Genomic DNA, 26,215 nt, shown 5'->3' with positions numbered 1-26,215 from the left:
ACCAGTGGATGTGCACAGATTCACTAGCAGCTCCCTGACCCTCCTTTTTGTTTTGCTGCACCTGTTCAGCGTCCCTGTTTGTTCGATGACATAATGTAATTCTAACTGCGCTCCACCCAACTTCAACCTGAGCCTGAACAAATCTAATCAGGCAGAATAAGTGGAATAAGCAGATTTACGGGCTCTGTAAAGTGACTGAGTCAGGCAGCTGATGACGACGTGATTTCACGGATGCACTCGTTAATCTTGAAGCTTTCAACTGAGCTGCTAGAATTTCACCTCTAATGAAGAACTAAAGATGTTTGCATAATTTAAATGTGAGGTTCAACTCTAACTGGTTATCAGCATCTGTTAGTTTTGAGACAGACGTTACGATGATGACGGGAATAAAAGGTGCTGGGCTAATGATGTAATGCTTTTCAGGGTAGGGGGGATTTAAGTGTATCTGACACAAGGGTGATTATAAATGGTCACAACAATTCACCGGATGACGTGTAATTGACCTTTTCATGGTTTATTAATGCTGATGTGTGCTGCTTTGCGCAGGCCACAGCTCATTTAGCCTGTTGGTAAAATATGGACTGAGTATGTAAGCAGGGGAAATAAAAAACAGAAAATTCATCATGACAACACAAGCATGTGTGAAATGAGGAAAGAGGCAACACATCCTTCATTTAAATACAACGTCACTGACAAAAAGTAAATTTAAGAGATTAGTCATAACCTGCCTATCATGGTCTTTTTATCTTGAGAATAAGAGATTTCTATGTAGATCTTAGTCACAGGAGAAATGTTTTCATGATGGCTGCATTGTTATTTCCCCAGTTTCTGGCCCTTGGTATATTGCATGTGGCCGATTGATATGGCTGCAGGGATACTTGACGCTTTTAATTACACATATGCTTTTATTGTGATGATATGTAAAAATGTTATCCATGCTGATGTTGTAACGAGGTCCAGAAAAATATGTTTCTCAAACAAGAGTCCTAAGCTGGGCTGAACCGGGCAACGCAGTGGGTTCCAAGTCCAACAAAGACACAAACCCTGACAACAACAAAAAAAATATATGATTTTTTGGTGCCACAATGGGGAAATTTGCAATATTGAAGTAGCAAGACTCAAACATAGGAGATGGTGTGGTTTGCATGAAGCTATATCCAAAAAGTTAAATGTAATGTATTGTAAGTGGAATCTTATTTCAGATTTTTCTGATCTGGTGAGTTTTGAGTGTTTGTATGACTTTGGGGGCCCCAGGCAAAAGGGACCTGGGGGGTTAAACTTCTAAGATTATGACGGTTTCTGACCGCGGGGTCATTGCAGTCTCCTGAACAAACTGGATCATAGAATTTAAAAGGGTTCTCAAAATACTGTCTTGCAGATTTGTGTTGCAACTCCCTAGTCCAGGTTAAGAGGAAAGAGAACATGAATTACCCAAATGCATATTGGCTCCTCGTCACTGGCTGGACCAATGGGTTTATAAAGAGGAATTATATCTTTATACAACACAAACTTACAGTGTTTGTGCACCAGACATCTGGCCCATTAGTGAGAGACTGTGCTGGTGACAAACCAGTGATGTTATATTGACTGCAAAGCTATAGCTCACTGCAATATTCAGTGTCTCCCCAGTATGAATAGAAACCCATGACAGAGTGCCCATCATATGATACTCATGATAAGGCAGAGAGGATGCTCTACTAGTGTTGCCTCCTCCACTGTAATGATATAGATACAATGCTGGGTGGAGGTGTGCTGTGCAGGAGCGCTCCCTCAGATATCATTAGCTACTGTGCAGTGATGAAGAAGCAGGAATCAGATCATGTTATCCCCTCATGAGACACTATTAATTAATAAGAGCTTTGCTAAAGAGGCCCTCCTCCACTTAGGCCCTCTGTGCTTTCTCGCAGGAAATCAATTTGTGTCTCTCCTGCTGCCAATGTGTCTGGCGGACATCTTTTACAGTACAAGCCTCACGCCATGAGCAGTCTGTGTGTCTGCTGCCGAGCCACGCAGCGCCAGATGACACCTTCAGAGCCCGGGATCACATTTCCTGCACGGCCTCTGCTTCCTGCTGGACTTGCAAAGCATGCAATGGGTTGCCGGTTGGAGTAATGGCTTCTTGTCTTTCCACCGAGGTTACATCGTGTGCAGTCTATAAAGTATCACGTGTTCCAGATGTCCATTTCGCTAAGAGTGAAAGAGTGTCACGGTGAGGACGGATGATCAAGACGTCACCTAAGCGGTGTTGCGCCCGACACCTCCGGGCAGGCAGAAGGTTATGTGTTGCCAAGGTAACCTGCTGGATGAAATGTTTCTCAACACCCTGATGAATCAAACTTCTGTCAGGAAAGCCAGTTTTGAATCCTTGCATAGTGACACCTGCATTATGAACAGGGGTGTGCATAACCTTTTTTGATCTGGTCGTCAAAGGAGCAGCTGTTGCCCTCTGCTCACAGTAACTGCGGCGTGGATATCCAACAAGCTGTCATCATTAATGCTCTCCTGGCTGCTTGTCCTCTCTCTCCAACCTGGTAGATAATGACGTCTCTTTCCCCAGTCGAGTCTGTGATTAGCTGGATTTTCGGTCTGAAGTGCATGTTGTCATTTTGGACAAGCGGATGTGCATCTGGGATGAGTCTGACCATCAGAATCTGTATTTTTTTTATCACAATTTTGAAGTGCTGTAGTCCCATTTCACATGTGGCACTGCTGAAGGGGAGGAAGGAACCACACAAGGGACCTGCCGGCTGTTTGAGTAAATCTGGATTGCTTGTCCTAGTTGTCTGTTACACACGGAGGAGGCTGCCTGTCTGCTTTGAGCGCAGCCATTCTCTGGCAGTGGATTCTCAGACAAGTATATAGGCCTAATATTTCTAACAGATCTTACTGAGTGCTGTTTCTTCAAAACTGTGGAGGTCTTGGATTTCTTGAGGCTGAGTTGAAGGATCAATAATTATATATTGATCACACTATTTGAAGGTTTCATATCTGCTTTCAAACTCATGTGTCTTCTCAATGCACGACCTCCTCCCTGCTCGGCATCAGGGTTTGAAACGCTCCCTCTCCTGTCCTTGCCTTGACTTACAAAGAGAGGTGTCAGATTATATCCCTGGAACCTGTCACAGGTAAACTGTGAAATGTTTCAAGTGTCAAGCATGTTGGCTGAGAAACACAAAAGCACTCATTACTTGCACTCACTTTGAATTTGAAAGGCTGTTAATAGCCTTCATATTTGAGTCTTGAGTCTCTTTGTTAGTTGTTCTGTTCATTTTTAGAAATTAAATGTCTCACAGTATAGAACCGTGCAATAAACCGTCGGGGTGCAGTGCTCAAAGGTCTTGGCTGTACTGAGAATATTTACAAGGGAAACCCAGATTACCTCCAACTGATGACTGATTGTAAAAAACTCCACTGTTCACTGCAGCTCTGACTGTGCAGACCTGCTTCGTCCTCCACTAATCCCCTACACCCCAAACCCTTTCACTATATCCTGTGCCGTTCAATTCACAGTGGAATTGATTCAAGGAAATCTGAGGTAAACACATTCCTGCTCCTCTTTTGTTATGTCCTCTGATCCATTGAAGAGCAAACCCCTAAATTCAGCTGCCTTCAGGTTTTCACTCATTTTGATTGCCTGTGCAATGCTCTGAATGATGCCCCCCCCACCTCTCATGAATGATACGCACTCCTGACATTAGCTTCCAGCCTCTTCAAACGCACAATATTCGTCCTCATATGAATGGAGAGGATGTGCACGTTTTGCTTTGTGAAAGACCAACAGATAAATATTACACCGGGTGGCGTTGTTCTTCATTTAGTTTGTGCCGCCACCTGTAAAGACACCGACTGGATTTGTGCGCCTGTTATCAGGCCGGGCCTGTTATCAACAGTTTGCACTATGTTCGTGTGCTCATTACTCTTCTTGTGCCGTTCAAACACCGGATGACTGGATTCTTTTGTCCTTATATGAAAGGTGCATAATGTGGATTGCTTCTCGGAAATAATGATAAATGGAATAATAATGAAATAATGAAAATCCTAAAACCAGGAAAATAAAGTGAGCTGGCTTGGAGCAACCTGATGGCTGGGGGGGTTGTACTGCATACCATGTGGTGCATTCCACATCGGCACAACTGGCTAGTAGTAGTAGTGGGTCCCTGCCGGTAATGCTTACCATTCCCTTATCTCCGCTGCACCATGTGTTCTGTCTCTCTTCAATGTACCAATCCAATCTAATAAAGAAATAAAATTCCAAAAAGCAACCCAACTGCTGGAGCTAAGGGCTTAACATTACTAACTTACAAAAACCATCCACATGTTCAGAAGAGAAGGCTAAAAGTTACCACTGCCTAACATTTATACATATACGGTTTCATATGGCCATTTTACCAGTTGTGTAGAGAAAATCCTGAGGTTTCAGTCTATAGCTGTGTCCCAAAACTGCCACGAACACTGGTCCAAAAAAGCTCTTCTTTTTGTATCATCTGTTGCACATCCTTGTTCCCCTGACAATAAACTCCTCTCTCAGACAGACCTAGATTCCTGCAGGATTGAACACTCACATTAAAGGGGACATATGAAGCTCGTTTTCAGCTCTACATTGCTCTAATGCTACTCTGATGTCGCCAAACGCCTGTGTGGTATACCTGCACTAATGGTTATTTGTAGGCTGGAGTACAGTTAATGCCCATAATACTACTCAAATACAGTGATTTGTGGGAATGAGCTGTGCTTGGAGCAGAAGTCTGTACAAAGAAATCTGTGACAAACCGATGCCGTCTCATCGCAGAAGTAAGAACAACTGTAGAAATCGAGCACTGAGAGAAGCACGATGCCAAAGGGAATACTGTGACAAAAGTACATTTATATTTGGCCATATTTATATGAACATGCAGCATTGTAAAATGTATATATATTTATATAAACTGTGTTTATACTGCATATTGTTGAAAACAGAACAATTTAACTAATTATTCTCTTTATCAAGATCAATCCAGGTGAAGCGGCACTGTTAATAATTGAAGCAACAATGCAACGTATGAATCATTACAGCTTTCAATGACACACACTTCATGGAAATGTCACATGTAATACACAGGAGTAAGAAGTGCATTTCAACACCAGACTTTGAGCAGTTTGACAAATCTATGTTGCTTTTGCTCTGAGCCCCTGACTACCAAGAGCGCACCCTGCAGAGAAAAGTGTCGATATCATATTGTGCACATGGTTTCACCTCTTTCAGGCTATTGAATGGGATTTCGAGAGTGACACATCCTACCCAGCTAAAAGACAAAACTGAATGCTTGTCAGGGACATCTTATGGCAAGACATTTAAACACATGCACACAATCTGTTTGGCTTTACGTCCACGATGAATGTCTAAGGCAGGATAATAAAGTAGGCTGTGAGAACTAACTACTTAATACTCTGTATTCAAAGTTGATTAATTTAATATAACATATAAAATCTTACATTACACTATATACATTTAACAAAGCTCTATAATCCTGTGAAATTGATCATCGTTTTAAATGGTAGTATGTAACTGTGCATCCCTGATACAGAATGTGTTTTTGAGGTTTAATTCTCTACGTATCCTTTAGATCAGAGGTCTTCAACAGGGGGTCCGTGACCCCTAGGGGGTCTGCGGAGGTACTGCAGGGGGGTCACGAAATCTTTGGTTGATTTTTTTTTTCCCAAATTTAAATGTCTTTCAATACACATTAACATGCATCCAACATATTGTGAGGCTGATTTGACCCTCTGCCTGACAACCTCCATCCATCCAAGATTAGATAAGTTGTGTGCTTCCCATCAGGGTCCGACATCTCACTAATGTGGGAGTATGTGTGCCATCCATAGATAGCTTGAGGATTCACTGTCTCTTCTACATGTATGTTTAAAATAACAACACGAATCTGTGAATTACTTTAATAGCTCAGTGTTGTATGCAAGATGTACAGTGGGTACGGAAAGTATTCAGACCCCTTTAAATATTTCACTCTTTGTTTCATTGCAGCAATTTGCAAAAATCAAAAAAGTTCATTTTATTTCTCATTAATGTACACTCAGCACTCCATCTTGACAGAAAAAAACAGAAATGTAGAAATTTGTGCAAATGTGCAAATTTATTAAAAAAGAAAAAATGAAATATCACATGGTCATAAGTATTCAGACCCTTTGCTGTGACACTCATATTTAACTCACATGTTGTCCATTTCTTCTGATCCTCCTTGAGATGGTTCTACTCCTTCATTGGAGTCCAGATGTGTTTAATTAAACTGATTGGACTTGATTAGGAAAGGCACACACCTGTCTATATAAGACCTTACAGCTCACAGTGCATGTCAGAGCAAATGAGAATCATGAGGTCGAAGGAACTGCCCAAGGAGCTCAGAGACAGAATTGTGGCAAGGCACAGATATGGCCATGGTAACATGGTAACTGAGCTCCAGAGATGCAGTAGGGAGATGGGAGAAAGTTCCACAAAGTCAACTATCTCTGCAGCCCTCCACCAGTCGGGGCTTTATGGCAGAGTGGCCCGACGGAAGCCTCTCCTCAGTGCAAGACATATGAAAGCCTGCATAGAGTTTGCCAAAAAACACACGAAGGACTCCCAGACTATGAGAAATAAGATTCTCTGGTCTGATGAGACCAAGATTGAACTTGTTGGCGTTAATTCTAAGCGGTATGTGTGGAGAAAACCAGGCACTGCTCATCACCTGGCCAATACAATCCCAACAGTGAAACATGGTGGTGTCATCATGCTATGGGGGTGTTTTTCAGCTGCAGGGACAGGACGACTGGTTGCAATTGAAGGAAAGATGAATGCGGCCAAGTACAGAGATATCCTGGAAGAAAACCTCTTCCAGAGTGCTCTGGACCTCAGACTGGGCCGAAGGTTCACCTTCCAACAAAGCAATGACCCCAAGTTTTTGGGAATGATGCATGTTGCTAGCCTGGGTGCCAGACGAACTTAGCCCCGCCCACAACATTTGTTGTTCGGGAAGTTCGGTCTGGCATCGCTCCGTTGGGGAGAAACTATGCTCGTACAGAAGCTGTACGGACCAATCAGATCGTCAGGGCGGGCTTTATACGATGATTGACAGATGATCTACAGTGACGTAGTCAACCACGTCAGCAAAGAGCGCTGCCTGCCGCTGGAGAGCTGAGACATAGACATATATAGTGTTTATATCTATGAGCTGAGATGTGTCGATGCTGCCATCGAGTCTGTTTCAGAGACATCGACAGCGCATTCATTTTGAAAGAGGAACAGAGGAACACGATCAAGGCATTAGTAGATCGAACAGATGTTTTTGCCGTCCTCCTACGGGATTCATAAAAAGTTTAATGTATCAGCTGGCCCCGATGCTGCGGCCACACAAGCAGTCATATAAATAAAAAGAGAGTGGGGGGGGCGCTACGCTCCTCAGTACATATGAGACAAAAGACGCATGTTGGGACGCTGTTAATGTTGGAGCAACAAGGAAGTGAATGCTTGAAAAAAACGATTAGCCCCCGTTTCTCCTCCTCGCTGGCTCCTGCAGAGCCATGACAGCGGAGCTCTGCAGCGCAGCTGGCGGATCAGCAGCTCCGTGGATTTCTGGTAGCGACGGATCTCTCTCAGAGCCTCGGTATCGGCGGGTCGCGGTCCCGGGCCGGTAACGGTACCGGGCCGGTCGCGAGTCGCGAGGCTCTGAGAGAGATCCGTCGCGGGCCTCTTCACGCCGCCGGCGGCCGGGGCTCTCACGAGCAGCCCTGGCCTCCAGCTGCTTCCTGGGGGCTTTGCCTCCGGTGGAGATACGAGCGGCATTAGCAGCAGTTCCATTGATTTATTTAGAGAGTAAATAAACTCGTGAAACAGACAACTGAAAACAACTATGCGTCGCTTGACATACGTCACATACTACGTTGCTCTGATTGGTTGTAGGTCTATTCAATTGAGCGAAGAGGCACTTGGTTTCCTGGTTCGGTTGAAACACGCCCCATAATCACAGCCCAATGGAGCGGTCTCAGACTCATATTCTGACTAGAATAATGAGTCTGACAACGTCAGGCTAGCATGTTGCATCATTCCCAGGAAGACTCATGGCTGTACTATCTCAAAAGGGTGCTTCTACTCAATACTGAGCAAAGGGTCTGAATACTTATGACCATGTGATATTTCAGTTTTTCTTTTTCAATAAATTTGCAAAAATTTCTACATTTCTGTTTTTTTCTGTCAAGATGGGGTGCTGAGTTGATGAGAAATAAAATTAACTTTTTTGATTTTAGCAAATGGCTGGAATGAAACAGAGAGAAAGATTTAAAGGGGTCTGAATACTTTCCGTACCGACTGTATGTTTATAAATGGCAGTGGCATGGCCACCCTGTACCTTGCACATGTTTAAATTAAAAACATGAATATATGAACCCGTGTAATATTTGAATAGCTTTGTATTGAATGCACAATATCAGGGTAGTTGTTATACATGGCACTAGGCCCAGTTTAATATAAAACACAATTTTATACAATATATATAGTAGGGGGTCCCTGCTTCATCTCTCCACCTGTTTGGGGGTCCTTGGCCTGAAAAACGTTGAAGACCCCTGCTTTAGATTATTGGAGTCTTTTTAAAAGTCGATCCTTGTCAACAGGGTCTCTGTCAATGCTAATGAACAAACAGTGAGCAGGAGCACATTCGGCCGGGACCTCGGCAGCAGTGGCTTTAGTTTTTTAAGTGGCTGGAGTCTCTCTGGTGGATAGTTTCTAATGGACACCCTGCTAACACTGACTTGACGTTATTGACTTCAGCTGACTGTTAAATGGACAGATTTAGCCTCCTGCTGAACAGATTGATCTGCACGAGGCTGGTATCTCACTGTTCATTTAAGAAACAAACACGATTGGTTCAATCAGTTTGAACTTAATTTAGACATCAGTTGTTATTGTGGCATTCTTGTTTAGTTCATAAAATGTATGAAAGAAATAACGATGACAACAGTTGACAACATTCTCACTAATTGTTTGAAATCTAAAGGTAATAAATTGCAACGCATTACATATATTATTATTTACAGTCTGGTCCCTGTTCAAATTTTAACTATGGTTTGTTCCTCTTCCAAACAAGATGGTTCTCTATTGTGCTCAATCTCTGTCATGGGGAAAATCCTTAATTATGCTAAAGCTTGAGTGGAAGCTATTTAATGTGCTATCAGTGTCATTTGTTCTGAATTATCGACAAAACGGGAGCATATCCGAAAACATTAGGTGGCTTACAGTATCTTCAGAGGAAACATGATATGTCTGCTGGTGACGAATCATTTCCAAATGGGGCTCTTTACAACCAGTTAGTTCCAGTCATCGTTTTCAGGCTGGAAGGACGCAGCTGTCAGTTTATCACCGACAACACCCCTCAGCCTGTTACAGTATTTGTTACTGAGGGGAGAATCCGATTTGGAACAGAGATACAACACGAGATGTGTTGTCGCAAACAAGTTTGTCTCACCTCCCTGGTGACTTCACAGACACCACTTACCTAGTTTTAATTAACAAAAACTTTTCTCACTTTCCAGCTTCCCTCCTTTTAAAAACTACACCGATTCCTCTCACTCCAGCTGTTACAACACCAAGATCAAATTTAGCTTAGTGTCTCCAACACCTGTTTTTAGGAATAATGATTTTGGCTAACTTCTTTTCTATCTCTTAAAACTACCATTAACCGTCAGTTTGTGCCATAATTATAAAATCACTATTTTAAATTTCAAGTTTGAATAATGAGAAGATATTTCTTAAGACTTATTTAGGAGAGGTTTTTATTTCTCGGCCAATCGGTTGGGTTTAGCGGTTTCATTTTTAATTGTGAAATAATTTACCTCACATGTCAGTTGTTTACGATGAAGTGTTAGGGCCTTTTAAAGGGAAAAGGGAATAAGGTCATATATGGCAAGAATTAAATTGTAATTTTATAAGAACAAGTCCTAACATTACAGGACTAAATAATTCAAGGCTAGGCGTAATTTGAGAGGGGCAATATCAAAGTTCAGCTTGTTGCCTACGTTAAAATTACATCTTATTAAGTTATACCTTGGTATAGGTTTTAAAAATAATGACATTTATAATCTTTTGGCACATCAGCAACACATCATTGTATCAGGACAGTATATCAGGAAAAATATACTTTTATTCCAAACAAAAACCACATGGACTTTGAGGAAATTACCTATTTTGTGGAGGAGGAGGGATGTTTGCTGATGGTCCACTTTAAGTCTACTGGTTACATCTCTTGTATTCAGAGGGGTTTGGTAGTTTCTCAAGAGACAATGAATTTGGTTCACTTATTATTTTAGGATACATAGAGAGTGAAGTCTTTTGTTTCTCTTTCAGCTGTAAAACTAAAATCACTAATATCTAATACTCATTACAATGTCATGTTTCCACTGTGATTTGTATGAAATATGGGGCACTAACAAACATAAACCTTCAAGTTACATTAGATGAAACCTTAATGACCCCTTAGTGGTAGGTTCAGCAACCTTTCTTTTATTATACCCCAGCACCTCCTTGGTGAATAATTAGTCCACAATTTTTATATGATGTTGTCCCATTAATTCTGTTATTTTAATAGTGTGGTGATATACACCGAAGTTCAGAGGGGACAGAGCCAACCTTGAAGGGAAAACCGCAGCACTTCTGGTTTAAGAAAAGGCTTCTGCTCCAAACATTTCGTCTTGTACATCCAAATAAAAGATATGCCACGAGGGGCCATGTGAATATAGGAGATAGCAATCTCTGAGGAGATTCTGTGCAATGAAGTAATCTAAATGCATTTCTGCTCTGACACAGCACACTTTGAGCAGGGCCTTCATTTGGTTTATAGAAATGTTGCAGTTGCCAGAATGATCAATAACCCCATTAATGGGACCAAAGGAAAACACACTCTCCATCTACCTTTAGGGGGCTCTTCTAAAGGCACTGGTGTGGGATTTTAAATGGATAAATGTGCCCACTTCAATGTGTGTGTGTGTGTGCCTGTGAGTGTGTTTGGCTTTGTGTGTAAAAGCATTAACAGCAAAATCAAACAATTCAACCGCATGTTGTGTATATTACTGTATTACAGATATTGGCCTTCAACATTAGAGACAATTTTCTTTTTTATAATTTCACAGATTAGCTCACTGGAAGAAAGTAACACAGCAGAAATCTTTAGAAAGACATTTAGCTCCCATAAAGTTTCCCCACGTATAATTTCCTCTCCAGCTTCAGTATATGCCCTAAAGCTATTTCACACAATGTTGTGGTTCTGGGAAAAGTCTAGAGAAGTAATGTGGCTAAAGGATTTACCGAAAAGGGGACACAGAAAAACAAACAAAGGCAAAAGTAAGGGCATCATAACTAAAGGTTGACCTGTAATTATGTTGTTAGATTTTTATTTGATCACAAATTATCATTTATCATTTGTCAGTTTCAAAAACTTCAATAAATGTCAGTTACTTGACTGATAACTACTCACAGAAAGTGACATCGACAGTCATCTAGTGGTACAATGCTCAATGGTGTCAGCATTGTATTTGTTACTGTTATATTAGCATGCTAGTTTTGGTTTCTACGTTCTTTTTACCATGTTAAAAGTTATTTTGTTGTTGTTTTTCCTTACTCTTGTTGAGGGTTAAGGGAAGAGGATGTCACACCTTGTGGCAGCACTATGAAACAGATTGTGATTTGTGAATTCGGGCTATACAAATAAAATTTGATCTGATTTGATTTGATTTAATGGTAATTAACACTCTATACAATATATATGGGTACTGGAAGAATGCCGACCCCATGACAGTCTTAGATGAAAGGTCAGTTGATCAAAAGGTTTTAGAATTGATCATGTACCCACCTCGAACAACCTCTGCTGTAAATAACAATACAGTACAAAAAAAGAGAAGATTTTTACCTCATGGTGGCAACAAAGGGGAAATCTTGAGCTAATCAAAGTCAATGCAATTCATTCTGCAGGAACTATTATTTCATGGTAACCCATCTAAAAGCAGTTAGAACATTTCAGTCTGGACCAATGTGGTGGACAAATGAACAGACTGATATAACCACAGCCAAACCACCAGCATGGACAATGCAATATATATATATTTATGTATATATTTGGACTGCTTTGTGGAAAAATTATATAATATCAATAGCGTCTCTGTTTGTGAACTAGAAATATATTTTTGGTCATTTCCACACTGCAATTTCTTATTAATTATTGATCAATATCTATCCTCGTTCCAATATAGACTTCAATGAGCTGATATCAGACTAGATATTAGTTGCAGTTTGTGCAATTAAAGGACATCACCTGAAGCTTTGAAAAATTGTAATGCATAGTAGACAGTATACAGGGTAGAGAATTAAATCATTAATTGGAAAAATAGAATAATCAATAATGAAAATAACCAGAGGTTGTAGCTATAAACCTCAGCTCAGATCCACAGCCAGGAGATGATGTCTATATTGTGAAGATTTCACACAGAGAGCTTGCTGAACCCTTGTTATTGAGACAGGCAGTGGGGCAGACTAATGTATTCCAACTTAATTGCCATTTTAAAGGAGCGGAGCTGTAGGGCCACAACTGATTAATAATTGCCCTGCCTGCGTCCACAGAGATGCTTCTTAAAATATGAATTTCAAATGAATCAGTCTTTCACCAGCATCCAGCTGTAATTCCTTTTCAGTGGAGCTTTTAAACACTGGGATCTTCTTGGCCAGAATAAGAGGAGGTAAAAAGACGCAGACTGGAAATAAGAGTCAAAGATATGGCATACAAGGAGAACCAAGTCCTTTTCCAAATGACTTTAATGGATTTGTTACCCTGCTGATTTACATTTAAATGAAAACCTTTTATCTGCTGGTCTACCTACTAATGAGCAAACTCAGCTTTGACAGGCGGGAATCCTCCTCCCATCATGAATGGAGTGAACTCACAGTAGTTTGCAGTGCAGTGTTTATAGACCAAAAAACTAAAAAAAAATACTGAAAAACAACCCCACCAAAAATTGTCTTTTTATACATGTTATATTATCTGGCTCTTACACATTCTTTAAAATCTGGCAAATGGAGGTCAAGGACAGATTGGAGGCAGTAATGGGGAAAGTGACTCTTAGCAGTAGGTGTAGTTTTTTTACTCCTGTGTGTCCGTGTTTGTGGAGAACTGTCTCCAACATGCTACCCCCATGTGCAGTTAATTTAAACTGGCAAACACAATCTGAGGAAATGTTGTGTAACAGCATTTCTATCCAATGCAGAAATTGTGGTGTAATAACAGAGATGACACAGGTCAACACAGATGATTGGACTCAAGAAGACTTTGTTATGCCTGCTATATCTGTTATATCTTATTTTTACATGAAATTGACATCTGTATTTTATTATGAAGGCCATTTTGTGCATCTGTCAAATATGAAGGTTTTGTGGCCATATGTCATTGATCAGACAAGACGCTTGAAAAAAGTAATGCTGGCCAAAGTATTCTAAGTATCTATCTTATAAATATCAAATTTTAAAACACCAATGAAATGTATATGAAGGGAATTTTACTTCACACTTTACATCAGTTGGTTTTTGACGTGAAATTAAAGATTTTGACACAAGAGTACCTCAGTATTACTGGCATACCTTGAAAATATAAAATACAAGCTGTTGGATATTCTATTATTGAAAAGGACAGAATAAATGTTTTCCTTTGTTATGGTTTGTTAAAATTAATTATGATTAAAGGTAACATTGCTTTACAATTTGATAGCGGAAAAGCTCTGGAACAATTGTATAGTATTCTACAAATGACCGGAACTAATTGATTAGTATATAACCTAACAAACCTTTCTCAAGGGAGTGTAAAACACACACAGGAATAATGTTGTTTTTATCATGGAATAAAAAACTACCACTTGATTTCCATTGTATTCTCTAAAGAGACCATATATTAGATGATGAATAAAACAGTTCTGAGATGCGTGGGCAATTTGCATCTAGTGAAGTGTTCGGAGCAGATCTGAGTCTTAGATTAGTTCTGAAGCTCAGTAATACAAAGATAAATGGCAACACACTGCATCATGATTACAACGGCTGTTTACCTGCCGTTCTGATGATGATAAATTGACATGAGAGTCTAGAATACTCTTTTTTTTGGCAGTGTCTCCTGAAACAGTGCCCTCTGGTTATCACTGTGAATTAACCCTGTGATGAGAACAGTGAGATATTGGTTGGAATATATACAAATTCAGAAACTGACAAATAAACAGAGGAGCGGCTGACAAAGTCAAACAGGGACATTCAAAATAGGTTTTCCACAATAGTTTGCACTCTCTCTCTTTAGTGTTTTACTCCTGCTTGCTCAAGAATGATCAATGAACTCTTGATAAAAAGCCTCTGGGCCAGTGAACAATAGATTTTCTTTTTAAGTAAGCTACTACTCAACTAGCCTCCGGTAGGTACTTTGCCCCTCGTGCAACATTTTTTATAAAATATTGCATTTGTGCCTCTCTATATGTGTGTGTGTGTATGTGTGCGTGTGTGTGTCTGTTTGTGTGTGTGTGTGTGTGTGTGTGTGTGTGTGTGTGTGTGTGTGTGTGTGTGTGTGTGTGTGTGTGTGTATGTGTGTGTCTGTGTGTGTCTGTGTGTGTGACATGGAAAGCATGTGAAGACTCGTTATTTCCATGGTTTGCCAAGCAAGCAACCATCTGGCAAAGCCATCAGTCATGACGTGGGACAAACATAGCCTCGTATGTGTTTGTCGCAAACAAAAGAATTATGCATCTTTCTTACCTCTAGGGGTTTTGCAGTTACAACTTTTTTATTGTTTTTCTCCTTCTTTGACAGGTTGGAGTTCTGTTATAGCTCAATCTTTCAAAGAGGCTCTTTGAGAACAGATTGTGATAGCACCGAAAAGAAAACACTCCAACTTCAGTTATCGCGGAATAACAGACGTTATAAAGATAGAAAACACCAAGGTGAACACATTTTTTCGAAAGCCTTGAGGAGTTGTGAAAAAACTGATTAGCATGAGAGAAAAAAACATGAACACGAGCAGAAGCAATGAAGCCTAATATTCACATTAACTCGAGAAATCAATTCCAAACTTATGATGCTAAACGAAAATAATGACTTAGCAGACGGACCCCACTGAAGCAGAAACAATCTAAGACTGCAACAGGTTCGAGGAAGGTGCTCCACCAAGTCCTGAGTCCTGTCGCCGGATAAAAAAAAAAATCGATTACATAACCAAAGTTGTAGCACACTTAAATGAACTTAACAACTTAATTATTTAATTGGATCAAAATAATGAAAAGTGAAAGAGCTTACAGGAGAAATCGGTTTTACTGCGATATTTGAAATGGTATCGTTTCATGTTTAGATTGTTCATAATAGGTTTCACGGACCTCACTGGCTCCTCGTCTCATTCTTCACCCTCATCCCACGTTACACAGATACACAGAACATAATATCATCAGATCACCCATGATCTCATACATATTCACTTTTACCGACCGCACACAGTGAATCCATCATAATGGAACATATGCACCGTTGCCGCCACACACTGGGGTTACGTGCACACCTTTTCTTGTCATTTAGCCAAAGGGGCTTCTAGCAAGGACATGGAGTGTGACTTCCAATTAGTTTTCAGGAGATTTATTCATGGAAGTGTTGGAAATGTGTTAAAGAATGTTCACGGAGTAATGGGTTTTGAATGGGTGCCACACTACAATGCAACATATAGCATAATACAAGCCCTGATGAGTTTTGTATGACCCCTCGTTAAAATGAGGAGCTTTAAAGCCTCATTTAGCTGATGCCTTTTTCTTTAATGAGACTAAACAAAACACTTTGCATCTAATGGCACTTTATGTTGACTTTTTAATTCTTTTTTTGTTGTTGTATTAACAAATATCTCAATCTCATCTTCAATTCTGCTCTAATGATGCATAGAACCTACAGTTAATTCACATTAAAATGGTTTAATGTGTAGATACTGGCTGTCAGTTGAGTTTATTCAAAATGTCACTATACTGCCTGGTAAACATTTACAGTAAAGGTAAAAAGCCCATTAATTACATAATTAACGGAAATATTTTAAAAGAAAAACTACTATTAGCTACTTTCTTTTTTGGCGCAGTGAATTTTTAATATTTTTCTCATAACTTTGGGGGGATTTTTAATTGTGTTTTGTATAATCATTATTATATTATGAAGAACTGGGATCCATAAGAAAAATTCATAATTTTGAAAGGAAGAATAATAACCTTTTTAAAGTAGAGGTACTGTCACTTAACTATCTAAAAGTATTATCAGTACAAGTATTGAGTAAAATGCAATTAAGTGAGGTGCACTATATATATATACATATATCTATACATATATTTGTATATATATATATATATATATATATATGTATTTAAATACAGTATAGGAGTAAATTAGTTACAGTTGTTGGTGATGGTTTGAAGCTGCTGCTGACCACATCAGAAAGGCTTCGTGCTCATTTAGACCGTGTGCATGTGTTTCTTATGCCCTGCGTGAATGACTGGAATTGCAGCACAAGAATTCAATCTACATATATCTCTTCACATGGATTTTCATGAATATATTTCAAACTGCTTTGAAACCAAACATGGAACCATTGGTCTGCACGGCAGATGTTCTGACTCTGATGTTGAGGGGCTGCATTTGAAGTGAGTGATTTCGATTTGCACGTAAACACAGCATTGCTCACTTGGATCCTGACCCTGGCCGTGACCGAGGACCAGAATCCGTATTGATAACACAAGCAGGAACATGAGCAGTGCAAAGAGACCAGATGCTGTAAATAGTTCACTGCTCATTTAAATTTGTGTATTTGCACCTGTACATAAATTATTTGAAGTGTGTAGATACACAAGTGCTGAATCACGGAAATGAGAGTGAACACTTCTGTTTACGCCACAGAGCGCTGAATATTGTAGTAATAGGGAACCCCAATAATAGACGCTGACTTCAGATTACAGCATTGGAAACACAATATGAGGCAATTTGAAACCGCACAGCCCCAGAAAAGCAGCAGCAGAGAATACAACCTTCACACTGCGGACCGACAATAAGCGAGGGCTGAATAGAAACTAATTTAGGATCAGGTCAGGGTATAAACAGCACACTAGGGGAAATGTTTGGCCAAAGAATGTCCGCAGCAGAAGTCAGGGTGTGTCTATTGTGGTACAAGGTTGGTTCAATGTCCAGAGAATGGGAGCAATTATTTATGAACTTAGACAGCCTTTTTTTGTATTAGTGTAAAAAGTGGTACATCCTCTCAGAAATGTACTCCTTTTTTTAATTGATTTTGATTCACATTCCCTTGCATAAAATGTCCCAACAAAGAAAACTACACTTTTACAATTTGATCTCTAACAAAAATGTTTTGAGCAATTAGAATCTGATCAATCAATCACTGTCGTCTGAGCGGAGATCTGGAGGCCGGTCTTTTCAGACCATCATTTACTGGACGCCAGCCTAAACCATGGTCTCATTTATTAAATACGTGGCCTTTACTGTGAGATAGTGACTCCTCGGATCTCATGTAATAATTCATAAAAGTGAAGTAAGTCTCTGACATTTTGAAAAGGGGGTGTAAAGTGTATATCAAGTAATTAAGCTCATCTTTGTGAAGCCTGTGAATTATTAAGGAAAAATGGTTTAGAAAAATTTGAATAATTACAAAATAAAGGTGTGAGTTATTAAAAGTTTCCTTACTGCTTCAGGTTATCAAAAAACTTCAATGACTTCAATATTAAAACTAAATTGTATTCTTATTCTATATGAAATGTGTACAACTAAAACAGCCTGGAGCTTCTCAGCTCAATAAACGTCTTTATGTGAAATGTATTATCTATAAATGAGTTTATATTTAAGAAGTATTATAAATAACAAGTCATTAAACAAACCCTAAAACACAATAAACCATTTAGTGCTGTCAGTCATTTCACACAGTTAATAACATTTGAAACCATGCGATTTATCACATGCGACCCCACAGATGTCTGTTGTGTACTCAAACTGTCTTCGGGGAAAAATTATAATTGGATGTAGCCATTAAATGAATCTTTCTTTTTTTCCTTCTGTATATTTTTCCGTGTCACATTTCAGGAGAAAAAGGAGGACGACTATCTGTCTCAATAGAAAACCTCTCAAGGGGTTAAATCCTAATAAAGAACTTCAAGTAACAACTCATACAACTTGTCATCATGCCAGAAAAACAACACGGACGCTCAATGTGCATCTGAAGCATATGCGCACACGGCTCTGTTGAGCACGTCTCCAGGTTGGGTCATGAGAAGTTTTCTGCCGCAGTCACTGTTGGGAAAGTGTGGAATCTCACTGTGGCATTCTGTTGACATTGTTGATTCTGAGAGGGGCCTCTCACCGGGCTCCAGGGTCGGACACCGTGCCAGCAGCAGAAACATGGGACCTGCACGGTGGCAGACGTGATGGAGGGCCACATTTAGCCGAGCTTTGCTCAAGTGTGCTTTGGTTGGTGTGTGTGTGTGTGGGTGAGATCAGTGGGAGAAAGAACGGAGAAAGAGAGAGGGTGAGAGAGAGAGAGAGCTCAGAGGAATACACGCTCATTACGGCTGTGAGGAGGGGTGAGGGTGTGACAGGGATGAATATATCATCGCCTGCCCTTTGGTCAACAGCCATCAGAAGTATAACAGATGGAACTGATGAACTGTTTCCGTACAGTTTGGGAACACATCCTACGAGCTGCAGCGTCCAATTATCTTTCACCGTGTTCTCACAGTAATGCACAATACTATGTTGTAGGAAAGGTAAAAATCAAAAACTCTGATTCAAATCAGTCTGAACTTTGTCTTCACTAGGATTCAATCGAAGACTGAAAGAAACTTGTGACATCAAACTGTCTCAACAAGACTTCAGATAGGAGCTACAACGGTCATTACATGTTTATTTATCAAATTCTTTAAGTAAATAGTAAAAAATACGATTCTGGCCAATCACAACATATTGAAGAAAAACAAAATAGTTTACCAGCTAAAAAAAATCTTAAATTGGTAACAAACAAATTAATAGTTTTAATCTAAGATATAAAGATATTTAATAATAAGATAATTTGAGTTAGTAACTAATTAATTTTACTTTGAACAAATACAATTTGACTGATACCAATTTAAGTTTTTTTTTTGCAGTGAATTTTGGTCACACACCAAAATAACCATCTCAACAATATCAAGATAATATGTCACTGCGACAAATCAACAGCTTTATGCTAATTGGTATTAAAACAAGAGAAGTTTATTTCAACGTACTGACAATTTGTGAAAAGAAAACTCTAAGAATATTAAAGATAATAAACATTCACAAGTAGCTGTGACAAATGAACTGAATAATAGGAACAAGATAACAATAACAATAGTGATAATATTTTTTTCTGTGGCAAATATTCAGCTGTGGATTATTCTTCAAAACAGTCACGTACAAATACTCACGGTTCATCAGCTCTCGAGAACCTTTACCACTGATGTGGTTTTCCTCGAGCTGTGTGGGAATTACCGAGTAGTTTAATTTCCTTTCTTCAATCATTTTTCTTAATAAGGATGACACACTGCATGTAAACCTTCCCATTACACATGTGAGACTGGTGGTCTTCCATGGGACTGCACAATTTTCCAGAGCAATCTCTGATCTATTAATCATGGTTATTTTAATGAGCTGCACAGTCTTTGTGCAAAGGGGAGAAAAGAAAGGGGGGAAAAAAAACCACAGACAAATATTGGTTCTTACAATGTGAATCTGTGTTGTACATCAATGTTCCATCTGTGTGAGTTTTCTTTTTTTCTTCTTCTGTGGCTGTGACTAACCCTTCTCAATAAGAGCCCAGGGCACGTATAGTTTAAGATCTCAAATTTAGGTCAGCGTTCACTGCATTGTGTTGACTGCGCCAGGGAGAACTTATGGAAATGAGGAGTTTGACTATATTTATAGACAGACCACAAAATAAACTACTAAAAGTAAAAACTACAGTTATTCTTAGTCAGTTGAAGCGTTTTGAAGGTTTGCATATAGGCATTAATGTGTATTTATTTATCAGCTCAACAGATGTACAGTTAGTTGATCAGGATTCGAGAAAGATTGTGGTTTTGTTAAGGTATTTACTTATATTTCACTGATCTTAACGTCATGCTTTGAGCTGCCTCAACAAAAACAATTATCACACTGTCGTCAACAGGAGCAGAAAACCACTGGAATTTCTTCACACTGAATGTTTTGCACATAACGCAGCTACAAAACATTTTATTAGAAGTGCAGGAAGGTTCATTAAAAATGCCTTGTGATGATGATGAGTTTTAATAGATTCATGTTGAAATATGTAGCAAACATGCTAAGTTTTTTTTATCCAAATAGAAAAATAAACATTTTATGTGTAGATAAAACCCTATAATGAAAAAAAACTAGAATTATTCTAAATGCACCACAAACAACAAACATGCATGACATAAAATAGAAATTAAAAAGATAGACCTAGATCTGATGCTGTGTTGCGTTCCCATCTCAACAAAAGTTTTTTGGATTTGCCGGGTACAATACATGTACATACGTATAGTGTATTATATGTAGTATATGTATACTATAGGTATATCTTCTCTCACTGGACATATTAATGAGTCAAGATTATGCTGAACACACCTGTGCTCACGCTCTTAAGAACTCCTCATTAATATCGTGACACCCAACCTCACGTTCTGGTGCCTTAAGACTGGCGAGACCTCATCTCCCATTTTACATGGACATCATAAGCAGCCACTTCTTTCTAGGCATCGTCATTTCTAACAGCCGTGTCCCAGAGGGAGAAAGAATCCAAGCACGACATTGATTTTTGCAGAAATTCCAACCTGATACATGTCTTTATCTGGTCTATCTTTTATTTGACATAAAAGATAAGATGCAGAGTACTTATACTTCTCAGGTTTCTCGAGGATAAACGCATTGATTTTTGTAGCTATACACAAAATACGGGGAATAATAATCAATTAGGATGATGGAGGACTATCGATCATATAACCCTTTTGTCCGTTTTGTGCAGAAGCTACTGACACAAAACCTTCTGAACGGAAGCACTTCCACTGCTTGCTTCCTTTTATTAACACAAGCCTATGATAAACATTCAATAATAAGACTTCATCGACCTAATCTGACTGTTAAACTCACTTTTTGATTCAGGCAAAGGGTCAGCAAGGCTTACCCCTGTGTGCTGATACTTAACAGAAAACCTTTGGCCTTGTTAGTCTGTCTCCAGACAGTCAACAATCCTCCTAAACAACAATACACACTTGCCAGACGGAGTGTGGCTGTCATCAAACTTTCATAATAAGGCATTTTAAAGATGCAGGAGTTCTGCAGTCGACTGCCAGACGCACGGCTCCAACGCTGCTGCAATGATAAGAATCTGGTAAACAGGCCAGACATGCCGACTGCTATTGACTTGCTCTCCACCTGAGGACACACAAGGGTGTTGCTGGTGTTTTTAAACAGACAATGATTATGATCAATGGTAATTATTCTACTGCAGAGAGATGTCAGATACTACGTCGCCTGGCTTCTCCTGCTTTCATTCAAAACTAAAAAGCAGTCTGCATGGGTCTGGAGTTGTATTTAATAATGTGCAGGCTTTTTCTAAGAACACGATGAATGGATTCATTCAAAAGCGTGGGCAGTGTACTCAGGATGTTTGGGGACTGTAACCTTTGGGCAGAGGGTTTGTAGCCCCCAGCCAAAAGCAGTGCACATGGTCTGAGGGCTGGACTCTATAAAAACAGGGCAACATGGCTGCATCACTACTTCTGTCAACCCGAGCTTTATAAAAGATAGAAGACATGGCAGCTCCATAAAACCAGCCGAGTGGATGGAACATGGGTCAAACTAAAAAAGTACATTAAAGTACACATCAAATAAATGTTTCTCAAAGATGGTTTCTGTAATAAGTGTTCATTTTACGACTCAGTTTGGTTTAAATTAGTTAATGCTATATAAACGAGGGGAAAAAGGCGTCATGATTGACGCCTAAGACTGACTCGCGATTGGTTGAGCAATCTTCTGGCTTCTCATCACGTCAACAAAAGCCAGATGACGGCACTGTGTTTGGGATATTTTAGCTTCATTTTGTGCAGCGGAGAAGCGTCGTCCACCAGAGCCTCTGGTCAGGGCAGAGATGAGCCTCGACTGCATTCACACAAATACGGCAGCATTCACGTTCCCACAGTGATGTGCGGAGGCGTGTCCGAGTTTATTTGGTCTATAGGATTCTTCAACTGCTAAACAACAATCAGAAAAGAACGTTTTCCCTCTGATTCACTGCTTTATTCTCACTAACACTACTCCCACTCTTAATTCACTCTCTAGGTCCTTTGACCATTGTTCTCTCTCTCTTAGTCATTCAGTCGTGGTGGAGGGGCCAACTTTGAATTCTGTGTTCCTAAAAACGCCACCAAAAAAACAATATTTTTCATCTTTTAAATATGATTTATAAATAAACTGTGACTGTGACTTCACTTAACTCCTTCCTCCAGATGTTTCCTAGGTGTTAATCACTGTTGAGGCTTTTGAGACTTGCCAATTTATCAGTCATTAGTCATAAGATCTTTTTAAAATATTGCATCATTTCAAATCAGTTTCTTGGGATTATCAAATAAAACCTTTTTTAGACTTTTAACTACTGCATTAGTCTGGATGGATCATGCTTAAACCATAACACAACCATGCATCTACTTGAAGCTTTGCAGAAAACCTGCTCGATGCATATTTCACGCAGAAATTAGCATTAACACAATTCAATTCTTATGATACAGAACCTTCTTGGTCACACGAGTCTGTCGTAGAAAAATTAACACAAGTAAAGAATAGCTGAACTAAATGTTTAGGGGTTGCACTTTTCAATGTCAATGTGATACTGGTTAATGTCATCCCTGTTGTGATCATCGGGGGGGCTGTTGGCCCACCTGGAGGAACTTCAGTTAAACGACAAATTGCAGCAACAGCAGTGAAGTGGAAACACGGTGAATACTCAGTGTGTGATTATACAGGAGAAACTCCAGCTCTGGTCAGACTGAAGGTGAAGAGAATCCTTACCTTGCTTTATTCTACAAACCTACTCTATAAGACTCAAATGCAAATATGCATGTGTTTGTATCCACTCGTGTATTTGCATTGACTTCATATGCGGTTCAGCTCAAATGAAAATCTAACATCACAGGCAATAGCGCAGGAGAAGAAAGAATCCAAAAAACAATTAGGAAACATAAAAAATTTAAAATTGTGCATGTGACACAAACCGAGAAGAAAAACAAAGAAGATGTCAGAAAATGTGAGAATATTTTTATTACTCAGAAAAAACTTCAAGCTATTTGTCTCATTAGTCAGGGCTGGATTTAAATTTGTTAAAAGAATGTTGCCAGTGTCTCACAGGGATTACTAAAATTGGGACGTGTTGACTGAAGGCTTGTTTAGTTTTCTCCAGGGTTTCTCTTTGCTTCGGCGCCGCCATTAATGTTTCAACATTAGTCTGTCATTGTGATGCGAGAGGTTTTTTACTGCCTTCAGGGCCGTGTGTTCACCTTAAGGAGCTGTGACACTGTGCACCTTAAAAACCTCCCAATCCACCACCATGAGCATCTTAATTAAAAAAATGTTTAGGTTATTCATACATTTAGTATGAGGATGTGTTTATTTACAGTCACAGCATAGTCCAGTAACTGAATCCAGTGTCTTTTCAACTGTACCACACATATAGGTGGCTTCTATCCTTTGAATTATAATAGAAAGGCCATTACTTAACTGTGGAGATTATGACCTATATTTGTAAATCGTTGAGTGCATCATTGAATGAATTCTTCTTTAGCCTCAGCTATATTTAGACAAAAGTACAGGTAATATCCAGAAAATTGAGTTGAGGGAGTTTGACTTCCACATATGAAGAAGACAGCTGGATTGTCCAGGTCAGAAATGTTCCCAACATTAGGAAAATGTCTGGAACATTCAGGGAAGGGGTGGCTGACGGGTATAGAGGATGCCGTATCACTTAATATACAGTTAATTCTTCTGTGGAAATAATGATTTGGTTTAAGGCAAATCAACACCTCCACCTCCAACCACCCCTCATGGAAAAAAGCTCTCGTGTCTTATCTTTCCAAGTTGACATCTTCTGCATCGATGGCACCACTTTTCATCCTGACATATTTGTATTCTTTTATTCTCTCAAATCCCCCTTGCTACCAATGACTCAAATGAAAATGTCTGGACTACAGTGCATGTCTGAAAGCAGCTTTATTATACTCTAGTTGTTTTTGTACTTTTCGCTCCTGTTTGTTTTGCCGTGAGTTAGCCGGCTGCTCAGTCGCACACCTTTAAAAACACTGGAGTTGCTTGGAGTTGTCAGCGTGTGAACCGAAGAGTGCAGCACACACACAGCAGCCCGCAGTTTCACTGGGTTAGTAAATTGCTGCGGTTTTGAGTTCAAAACTGCATTCCGGCGACAGCACTGTGTTCATGCTGGGGTTTGAAGAGTGGCTGTCATAATCCTGCCAAAGGCCTTTGGCAGGATTCCTGCCACCAACTAGTGATAGACTCGTCATTATACACTATACACACAGAAAAAATAAGCAGAAAATTCAGCAAAGTATCAGGTCAAACTCAGGAAAATAACGGTATTGGTATGTAAATCACATATTACATGCAACAAGGTTGGATCTATTGAATATAATTATCTCTATAATATCTCCATGACTGTAGAGTATCAAATTTCTGGTCATTGGAAATCTCTCATTTATTTTTGATGATTTAATGTATGCTGCTACCTGGACGAGACACAATTTGAACCATCACAGATATGGAGGAATATTTCCACCAGTAATACAACTGTTTACAATTTGTGCTCAATATTGTAATTCATTCAGTACAACCTGAGCACTTGATACAATAGTCTGTGCCGGAGCACTTAATAAAAAGGTAAGTAAGTGGTTCCTGTTTATTTTGAGTGTAATGGTTATATAATTTTGGTGTAAGTGTGACTACATTAGAGATGAAGCAGTATGAAATGTTCATGTCATGACTGTAGTGAACAGAATTACCATGACTGTCAGTATTAGTATAATAACAGTGTAGTTAAAATATGCATACAATTATCCAAATAGATAAATAAATCATTTAATTACACTTTATTGTCAAAGATAAGAGTTTTCAATCAAACACAATCCAAGGTACAGTGCTTCCTCAAGAGGTAATATACCTACAACAATTCTACATGTAGTACAGTTCATATAGTACTGTCTGAGTTATTGAAATACTTGTAAATTGATTAATTTGTGATTTACCAGCACATTCAGTTCCCCAGTCAACACCAGTTAAAAACTCACAGTTGTCAAAGGCTTCTCAATTTTCTGTACTTCAGTAGCAGAGACAGATTAGTAGCCCTGACATTGCTGTGAGCTAGTTTATAGGCGTCCATGCTAGCCACCAGACAGATGGGCTGGTCTGTAGCCAGCTTGGCTGATTGCTGCTCCGATGGGTCGGCCATTAGCTGGGCTGCTATCCGCGACAGCCTACAGCTCCGGTTTGCAGTATTTCCTCAGAAGTCTGTTTTTTCCCTGACATCTTGCTAAACCTATAGGTCGTTTTTTAACTGACCACACAAGATCAGATACTGAGTGAGCTGTTTCCTCCCCACGGCACAGAGAGGAAAACAAAACTCACTTCAGTCAATCTGGCCTTCAGTTGTCATTCAATCCATTGTCATAACATTTGCATCAGGTTAGACGGTGCCAGTAAAACAAGGCTGCCCCAGCTTCATACAGCCAGCTGTTGTTGTGCTCGTTGGGATTTACTGTGCATTTAAATAAAATATCAAAGACACATGAATATTTCCTGAAATGCCATCATGTACATTGTCGTGTGTTTGTCTAGAATAATAACTTATTTTACCCGAGGGGGATTGCTGAAATTATTTCATGCTTTGCAAGTGCTGAATTATATGAAATAATAAATCATCCCCACTAGGATGTCAGAGCTTCAAGAGAACTTAGGAGATAATCAAATTTTTAACGCTCTCGGGCCATAAAAAGTCCAAGTTATCATCATGTCACAGAGACACAGTGGGATCAGTCAGCGTACATATTCAATGTGTAATGGAGTGTAGAGAAACCCACTGAT

Source organism: Limanda limanda, chromosome 3, assembly GCF_963576545.1.
Source record: "Limanda limanda chromosome 3, fLimLim1.1, whole genome shotgun sequence".
NCBI lineage: Eukaryota > Metazoa > Chordata > Actinopteri > Pleuronectiformes > Pleuronectidae > Limanda > Limanda limanda.
This window is presented reverse-complemented; position numbering follows the sequence as displayed.